Source organism: Mytilus edulis, chromosome 11 (assembly GCF_963676685.1).
Source record: "Mytilus edulis chromosome 11, xbMytEdul2.2, whole genome shotgun sequence".
NCBI lineage: Eukaryota > Metazoa > Mollusca > Bivalvia > Mytilida > Mytilidae > Mytilus > Mytilus edulis.
Window position 1 is genome coordinate 52,189,359 of NC_092354.1, and position 8,626 is coordinate 52,197,984.

Genomic DNA, 8,626 nt, shown 5'->3' on the forward strand with positions numbered 1-8,626 from the left:
TAGTAGTGTCAACCCCGTGATTATGACTCGTGTATATAGCATATTAATAATTAATACACCGTTTGGTGGTGTGCCTGTCAGATGCGGAACGTACAGATAATGTATTAGGTAACAGGTGAATATACTATTGGTATCGGTATCGGACTCGACCCGGAACTTCCTAATTATTGTCAATATTAATTACGTGGAAAACGAAAGGGTCTGGAGTGGTGTAATTTGTAATCTACACCTTTGTACTATATTAGTAATATATAAAGTGGAATTCTTTGATTCGTCGTTTTTACGTGATGACGGCTGACAAATTGGACCTCGTAATTTTAGTATTATAGATAATCAATTTGCTTTAGTCAAGAATTTAAGTATATTGAAGGACTTTTTGTCTTATTTAAAGAATATGCTTTAAATTGTAAAAACTATTCGAATCAGCTCTCGCCGCGATATAGCCTTTAGTGCTAATGCGACGTAAAGCAACCAACAATCAATCATTCAATTTACAAAGTAGGATTTATTCCTCTCTAAGACAAGATACTTGTATCTACGTTGGCCATTCATTTTATGAAGCAAAGCAATACCAACACTTTCAATTTGTCTTTTAGTTTGGAATGTGGAATACTTGTGTAAAGAGTAGAAAAGTAAAATGTTTTAATACTGTTACAAGATGAAAGAGAGTTAGATTGTATGTCCTCTAAAAGATCTTTGGAATTTTTCTTAATATTTTTTCATAAAAAATGTAACATTATTTTTTTATGATTTATTGATTGATTGTTGGTTGCTTAACGTCCAGTGGCAAATATTTCATGCATATTCAGGACGAGAACAAGTTAACAATAAATACAATGTGTAGGTTGTTATAATAGAGGATGATGGGCGGGAAAATTTGGAAAAGATGCCACTGGAAAATAAGGGTATATTGGATAGACAGAAATTTTGCCTTTCAACAGGCCACCTACGGACCCCTCAAAGAGTTGTTACAAGGGTTCTTAACGTGCAAAGAGCGTGGCACTCTCTTTACACGAGGCATCGGATTTAACGTCCCCCTTCTGACTGCGAACTTATACATCCCGCACAGTCAAACGGACGCCCCACTTCGGCAAGCGTTTTACTGCCGGTCGGGAGAAGACCAAGTGACCATATTTCTATACCCCAGTCACCATGGGGGTTTAATTTTTTATATTATCTTGAAATATTTGAGTATATTTTTATTGGATACAAAAATATTAGATTGTAAAAAAGAGGGACGAAAGATACCAAAGGGATAGTTTAAATAGTCATGAAATCAGTATGTTGCAATGACGATTCTTATATACATGGTTAGGTGAAAAAAATATAAGTTCATATACTGTGTCATTTATGCATATACCATTCTCAGTTTTCATTTTTTATTCTATATATATTAATTGTAATTTGTATTAGTGTTGTCAACGGTTAACCGGTTAATCGGTCGAACGAACGAGTACCGAATATTAAAAACGCTAACCGGTTAATCTCATGCATTCTTTGACATTGTATTTCATAATTATTTTAATTGAATAATGATCATGCATTAAACTCAAAATGCTTCTTTATTACCATTGTTTTTATCAATCTTTTTGATATAAATGAGAGATGGCTGCTTTACTTCCAGAATTGTCCAGTGGCAATTATTATGCATTTTCCTTGTCAACTTGAATCCGACAGAGATGGTCATCAACATGACGCCTAAAGAGGAACTTATAAACTACATCAGTCTCTTCTGGAGAACCTTCACGACAAAGATGCAATGTGCCACCTACATCGACCATGTCTACAAAGTTGAACAAGTGTGCATCTTGACGAACGGAAAATCAACAGATAGTAGCCCCACCAAGATATTTAAGCAGCCATCAAATAGGAAGACCATATTCTACTTCCAGAATTTGTTGTGATCTACAGGTTATGATGATATCCAAAAGAGACTTGGTTTTTGAAGACGACAAGAAGAACTTAACCAGACCACGTACAGCATATTAATAAACGATCCTTTTCTATTTTGTTCAAATAGAATCAGAATTGTTGTACTTAAGTCCAAATATTTCTTTCTATTCTCTTCTAATTACTCTTATTGCTGTCATTCTGAACAGTCACATCAATAAGTGGTAAAGGTTGAGCGTTCACTAAAATTTTAAAACCATGGAAGGTTGAGTTCAATGGTTGTCTTTGGTTCGTGTATGTGAAGTCACATTTGACTTTCGTAAATTGTGTACTCATAAATTAGGAAGTTTTTCTCGGAGGAATTAATCCATTCTTTTTTTTTATGTCAGGTCATATCAAAGCTGACTTTATAGTATTTGAACTTTGTTGGATAGTTATCTCATTCATAATCAAACCACTACCGCCCTTTTTTGTCAAGTTTTTTGTATCCCCAATGCTCTTCAACTTTGTACTATTTTTGGCGTTATAAATATTTTGATATGAGCGTCACTGATGAGTCTTGCGTAGATCAAGAAATTATTTTTATATGTAGTGACAAATATAATACAAATAGTAATTTACAGATGTGTATAATATAATGGCAAATTGATTGATTGTTGATTGCTTAACGTCCAGTGACAAATATTTCATGCATATTCAGGACGAGAACAAGTTAACAATAACTACAATAGGTAGGTTGTTATAATACAGGATGATGGTCGTGGAAATTTGGACTGTCACTGGAAAATGAGGGTCTATTGGATAGGGACAATTTTGCCTTGCAACAGGTCACCTACGGACCCCTCAAAGAGTTGTTGCAGGGGTTTTTAACGTGTAAAGAGCACGGCAGTCTCTTAACACGAAGAACCAAATTCCCCGAACCATCATAGCGCAGGGACATTAAGGGCGTTTACAGAAATTTTGCTTATTTTTCACATAAAATATACTTCTAGCCTCCACTGTAAAAATATCCAGTTGTTTAACCAAAAGATTGATAAAAGCATGTACGATGGTTAAATTAAATATTCTGGAACACATTCCCGACTTTTATTTATAGAAAATATAAATACTCTCAAGTCACGTGACTCAAAACTGAAAGTAGGGCATTTTTTCAGAAAAACCAAAAGGGCAGGTGAAAGATGAATTCGGATCGACTAAACCTTTGGTGTCTTGTCTTTGGAATAATACCGGACTGAAAAAGTGCTGTGCCTAGTTTTAAAATTTAGGCTTTGTACATATAAATTTACGAAATGTGCCACATTTTTGTTGATTTATCACTTTTTTGCACTTCGGCTAGAAACTATTCCCCAGCTGAAGCAGTATACCACTAGGCACAGCACTTTTCTGAAAATTCTAAATATTTTCTTTCTGCCAATACCTAAATCAAGTAATTTGGTTTGGATCTTGCACCTGCCCTTTTCAAATTATTTAATGCATCTGTACGTTCTCGTTTCAGATTGAGGTAAATGGTGGAAGGATTAAACGCTCACATGACCCAGCTTTAGCAGGATCGATAAACGGACAAACTACGTAAAATTCCCGTACCATAAAGTGCGGGGGAAACAAATGGAAGTAGCGGGAAAAGTTTCAACAGCGCGAAAGTACAAGATCTCTTATACACGATGCTTTGAATTTAAAGTCTAATTAATATTTTTTGTAATAAATGTCTCAGGATTATTTAAAAATACAACTTTTTGTAACCACATTATAAAAAAACAAAATGTTTTCAATCTATATGGGTTATTCCATTTTCAAGGAGGTGTCGAGTCTTTATTTTTTAGAATAAAATCATTATAAAAATGACTATTATTCTATGTCATTTTATCATTTTGTGAAGAATATGAACTAAAAAGTCTTAAAAATTGCTATCACCAGGTTTTTCTTTTGTCATGCATACACCAGTTGGAGTAATGAATGGTTAGTAACCCCCCACAGTTTGGTCCATCCCATCATTATTTTGAAGAAGAAATAGGGTGTAGGTTGTTTCAATGTTATCAATGCAAAATGTTTATCTAAAACACCACCAATTATTCCATACAAGTTGGTTGTTCTTGAAATTAATTAATGCTTGCCTAAAGAATATTTGTGTGCACAATTATGCCCCCAAAAGCTGCTTTTATTACATTTAAAACCGTCCTCCAAAAAGATGTTTTTTTTTAACTCATTGTGCATTGTTGATCAACTTACTTGGGTTTTGGCTGCTAATCAATCTTCAGCATCTAGGTTTTCTGACATGGCACTTAGTTCAGAATTTTTCTGAACGCATTATACCTCTTTTTTATAATTTTTTTTAATCCTTCCTACCAACTCCCAATTATTTAAAGTCATCCCTGATCATGGGCTGGTCTAGTTTAAATATTAACTCCTAGTCCAAATAATCAGACGCCTGAAGATTTCATAATTTTAGCAAAAAAATGGGGGAAATAAATTATATTTAGAAGTATTATCTATTATTCTATATAACACTACTAAAAATATTTTATTTCCCCCATTTTTTCGCTATAATTATGAAATCTCCAGGCAACTGTGAAATAATTACAACAGCTTGAAAAGGTATTGTATATTTTCTTTGAAGGTGTCCAAGCAAAATTTAAAATAGCCTTCCATGCCGTCATAATTATTTTGACCAAGAAACTCCAGGTTATTTGTATTGTTTTTGTTTTTTTTGTGTCTGCAGTATCTTGACTAAATAAACCCTCTGGTCTAGTTATGTTCTTTTTTTTGTTACTTTTTCCTGTGACGTCTTGTAGGAAGGCGCTACTGAATGAATAATTGTGTCTCATTTTTAAGCGACATAGTTCAGATATTCCAAGAAATTATAAACTCTTTCTCAATGAGAAACCATTTTAAGGAACTGCTACTGCATATATACTAATAGTATAATACTATCAAAAATATTCAATGTCCCCTATTTTTTCTTTACAATTATGAAATTTTCAGGCAACTGTGGTGCATTTTATAATTATAAAGAAAAACTAGCGTAAAAGTGATGCCACCCAAATTCAAATTTGATCCAAGATTTGTAGTAATAAGTATCATTATATTACTTTTTTGTGAATAGTTTTATCATAAATTAGGCAGCTTGTTTTCTTAATTTTAGTGCTTCATATTTCTCATATTTGTCTTTTAATCAGCGGATAAACAGAACAAGTTTTCTCATTGTTGAAAGCAGAGTAGTTGCTTTCATTTGCTTTAATAGGGCTCTTCACGGTCAGTTCGGCCATATTGGATAGGGGGCATATTTGTTAGAAAGAGGTGGAAATAGTATGAAAGTATGGGAAATCCCATGTGTTTCCAGGCAACTTCTCTGCTTGAATGAGTGTTTTCTCGTATTTTTCACACCATTTTTACCTTCATTATGAAAATCTGCCCCCTAACCAATATGGCCTAACTGACCGTGTAAAGCCCTATTGAACATAGGTCAGTTGTTGTTTCATTGGCTGTTACACCACATCTACCTATTTTAGTATATAAAGTTAGAGAATGGAAACCAATATGTGGATGTACTTTCAGACAAGGATAAAATTTGATACCACCTAAGCTGCAATGGGGACATATAACCTCTAATCTGTATACTAATCTTGCCTTGGCATTAAACAATAGTTCTATTCCATTTAATTTTAGTCATCCCATGGAAGGCAACACTTCCCTGCTTTAATAATTTTTTGTTACAAGTAATCTTAAATTTTATATATTACAAATGTACATCTTACTGATACAATTGTTGCCTTCTGATGATATGAGCTCAGTTTAAATGGAATAACCCTAAAAATAACAATCACTTTAGGTCTTATAAATTTTCTTTTCATTGCAGTTCAATAAAAAATCATACATTAAACCTTCATGTTGCATCACTATTTTGAACAATACACTATGCATGACTATGAGAATATGGATAATGGAGACATGGAAAATAAATCTCAAATCAAGTCATTTAATATAAACTGTGAAGTCAATCTTCTTTTTGATTGCATTCATGGCATTTCTAAGAAGGCAATGTCCAAATGTTTTGTCCACAAATAAATGCTGAATTTTTACTCAAGAAGATCCACCATTGCCTCACTTGATATCTGAAATAAAAATGCAAAATTGAAATGATTTTTTCTGCAAAATTCATAAAATATTTTTTCCCCAGCTACACTCTAGTCAATGGGCAATTTTCAAATACATGCTTTTACTAAGGGGTTTTCAATTAAAATGTATGTGGGAGGGTGAGAAGGGACTTTTAAAATATCTCTACAACCAAAAGCTAATTTTAGGAAATTTGCAAAATAGTATTAAATAGACACATATAAAAAAATTACCATGACTCATGTTTAATTATTAAGCTTCCCATCAACCCTCCAACATAAATTTTCATCGACTAACCCCAACACTACTAGTGATTATTTTCCATCTCTACCAGTAGCATGATGTATAAAAGAAATTATTGCAACAAAAAGTCAATGGAAAAATACACACATAGCCATTGTTATCACAATAATCACTATTTCCATTAATTTTGATTTGACCTTTATATGTCATAATAGTTTTCCCGTCGACCAGAGAGAGAACAAAGTGACTTCATTAAAATTGCGCATGAAAATACTTGTAGCTACAAACAAAAATTTCTTCAAATCTGAAAAATAAAAACTCAAAAAGATGAACTTAAAATCTAACTTTTTCATAATGATACATGATCACCTACTAGCAGTTAGAATAATTTATATTCTTTAATCAGCAACAACTTGACTGGATATAAAATAACATATGAACAGTGTATGGCATGAGCAAGTAGTAGAATATTGATCTTGAAGAATTTTGTTAATTTTAAAAATATTTTTTTACTTTGCTCTATTTTCAAGGGAACTTGCATTCAATTATTAATTTCGTTTATTCCAGATTCTAAGTCTGAGTCAACAGAAGACTATATTCCAGATATTCCTATCATGCAAGGTAATGTAGATTGTTTGACATGTTTGTTAAATGTGGAACTTTTTTGTCATTGGATTTAATTTGTTTTTATTGTATTATATATATTTCCCAAATTTAAAGGCAACTTCATGTTTAAAGTATACATGGGTATCTTCAACCAAGGTGAGCTGGTGTATGAATGAGATTCAAAGTTTATTGATCAAAAGTTGTTAACCAAAATAGACAACAAATTAATGTATTCAATACTCTTTCACCAACCTTGACTTCCTTGTTTGAAAACTGGTAAATATATTCATTGCAATACATCTGTACATCTGTAAAGAATCAATCTCATGGTCAGAATACATGTGCATCATTTTCTTATAATAGACCAACCAGAAGTACCAGCAATAGACCATGACAGGAACCAGAACAACACTGAAACCAAGGAGAAATACAAATCATACATTAAAGGTAAATAATTTTGTTAACCACACATCTGATATCATTTTAGGCAAAACAGTTAATGTTGTACCTCATCTTTTTAGAATGATTCATCTTATTTGTTATCATGTATACATGTAGACTCCAGACGGTAATTAAAGAACTAGACAAATAGTATATACACGTCTATATTTGGTGAAGACTCAATATTGCTGTCAAGATATCACATCCCCCTTTTTTTATTTCTATTTTGTTTTCAGATAAAAATGCTCACTTTAACATATTAAACTTACTGCCCAATTGCAAACAATGGTATAACATGTATAATGTACATGTATCAATCATATATTATTTAATAATTATAAATTTTAACATTCTTATTTGTTTCTGTTGATTTCTGTCTCATTAACATAAAAAAGAACAACTTGAACTCTGAACAACATCATCCAAAATTTGTATTATCTTGTACTAGAAAGTACATAATTTTGCTACTGACCATAACAAAATATATTTCACAATGTTTAGACAAATTATAAACATCCTAAACATGATAAATCTAATAAACAGGTTTTGATGAGGGCAGGAATGCGAGCTCGAATGACCTAAATAGATAAAACTTCTACGTCATTTGATCTCTGGTTGCGAGTCGTCTCAATAGCAATCATACATCTTCTTATTTTTATATTTCTTCTTCATTCAGATACAAACAAATGACAAATACATGTATGTTTCAATTTCAGTTTTAAGATGGAGTGTACAACCAAGCAACATTGATGTTCAAGGAAGTCTGCTCATCAAACCAAAACAATTACCAGGTAATTACATAATCTTCATATTCTAATTATAATCATTCGGATATATTGAAGACTATGGTTTTTTTATAAGTTGTCATTGTTGTTGATCATTCCATTTTCCAAAATATTTTTTTTAATTTCAGCTAACAATTTCAAGAAACAACCAACTTGCAAAAGGAAACTATTTCAGTCTGAAGTTTCCAATCAAGAAATTGGTAAGTATTAGTAAATTTCTCAGTTCCATTCTCAATTATAAACATGTATCTAAAAAATATTGCCACTTGTATTATAATTCACTGTTACATTGCACTGCCATGCACTAATTCTTAAAAACTTGGTAACTAAATTTTTTTTCTCTCAGAAATACAGTCTACTTTCTTTAACAGAAAGAAGAGCGTGAACTTAAAAGTAAACTATAACAAAGAAACTTTACATTACAATCAGTTATGGCCCTGAATGTGGTCGACAGTAAGGGACGACATCAAAAGATCGATGGCGGATAAAAAAAACTTAAATCAAATAGTTTGGGGGTGGGGGTCAACATTGCTGCAAGTTTTGTTAATTTA

The 8,626-nt window shown here is 32.2% G+C and overlaps 1 long non-coding RNA gene across 1 annotated transcript; it reads left to right on the plus strand.

Moving 5' to 3' along the window:
- The first annotated feature begins 6,808 nt into the window (after positions 1-6,808).
- On the plus strand, positions 6,809-8,085 carry LOC139494875 (uncharacterized). The gene is made up of 3 exons (XR_011657189.1): positions 6,809-6,864; positions 7,213-7,296; positions 8,007-8,085. It is a non-coding gene; the product is annotated as an uncharacterized lncRNA (long non-coding RNA).
- Positions 8,086-8,626: the final 541 nt, after the last annotated feature.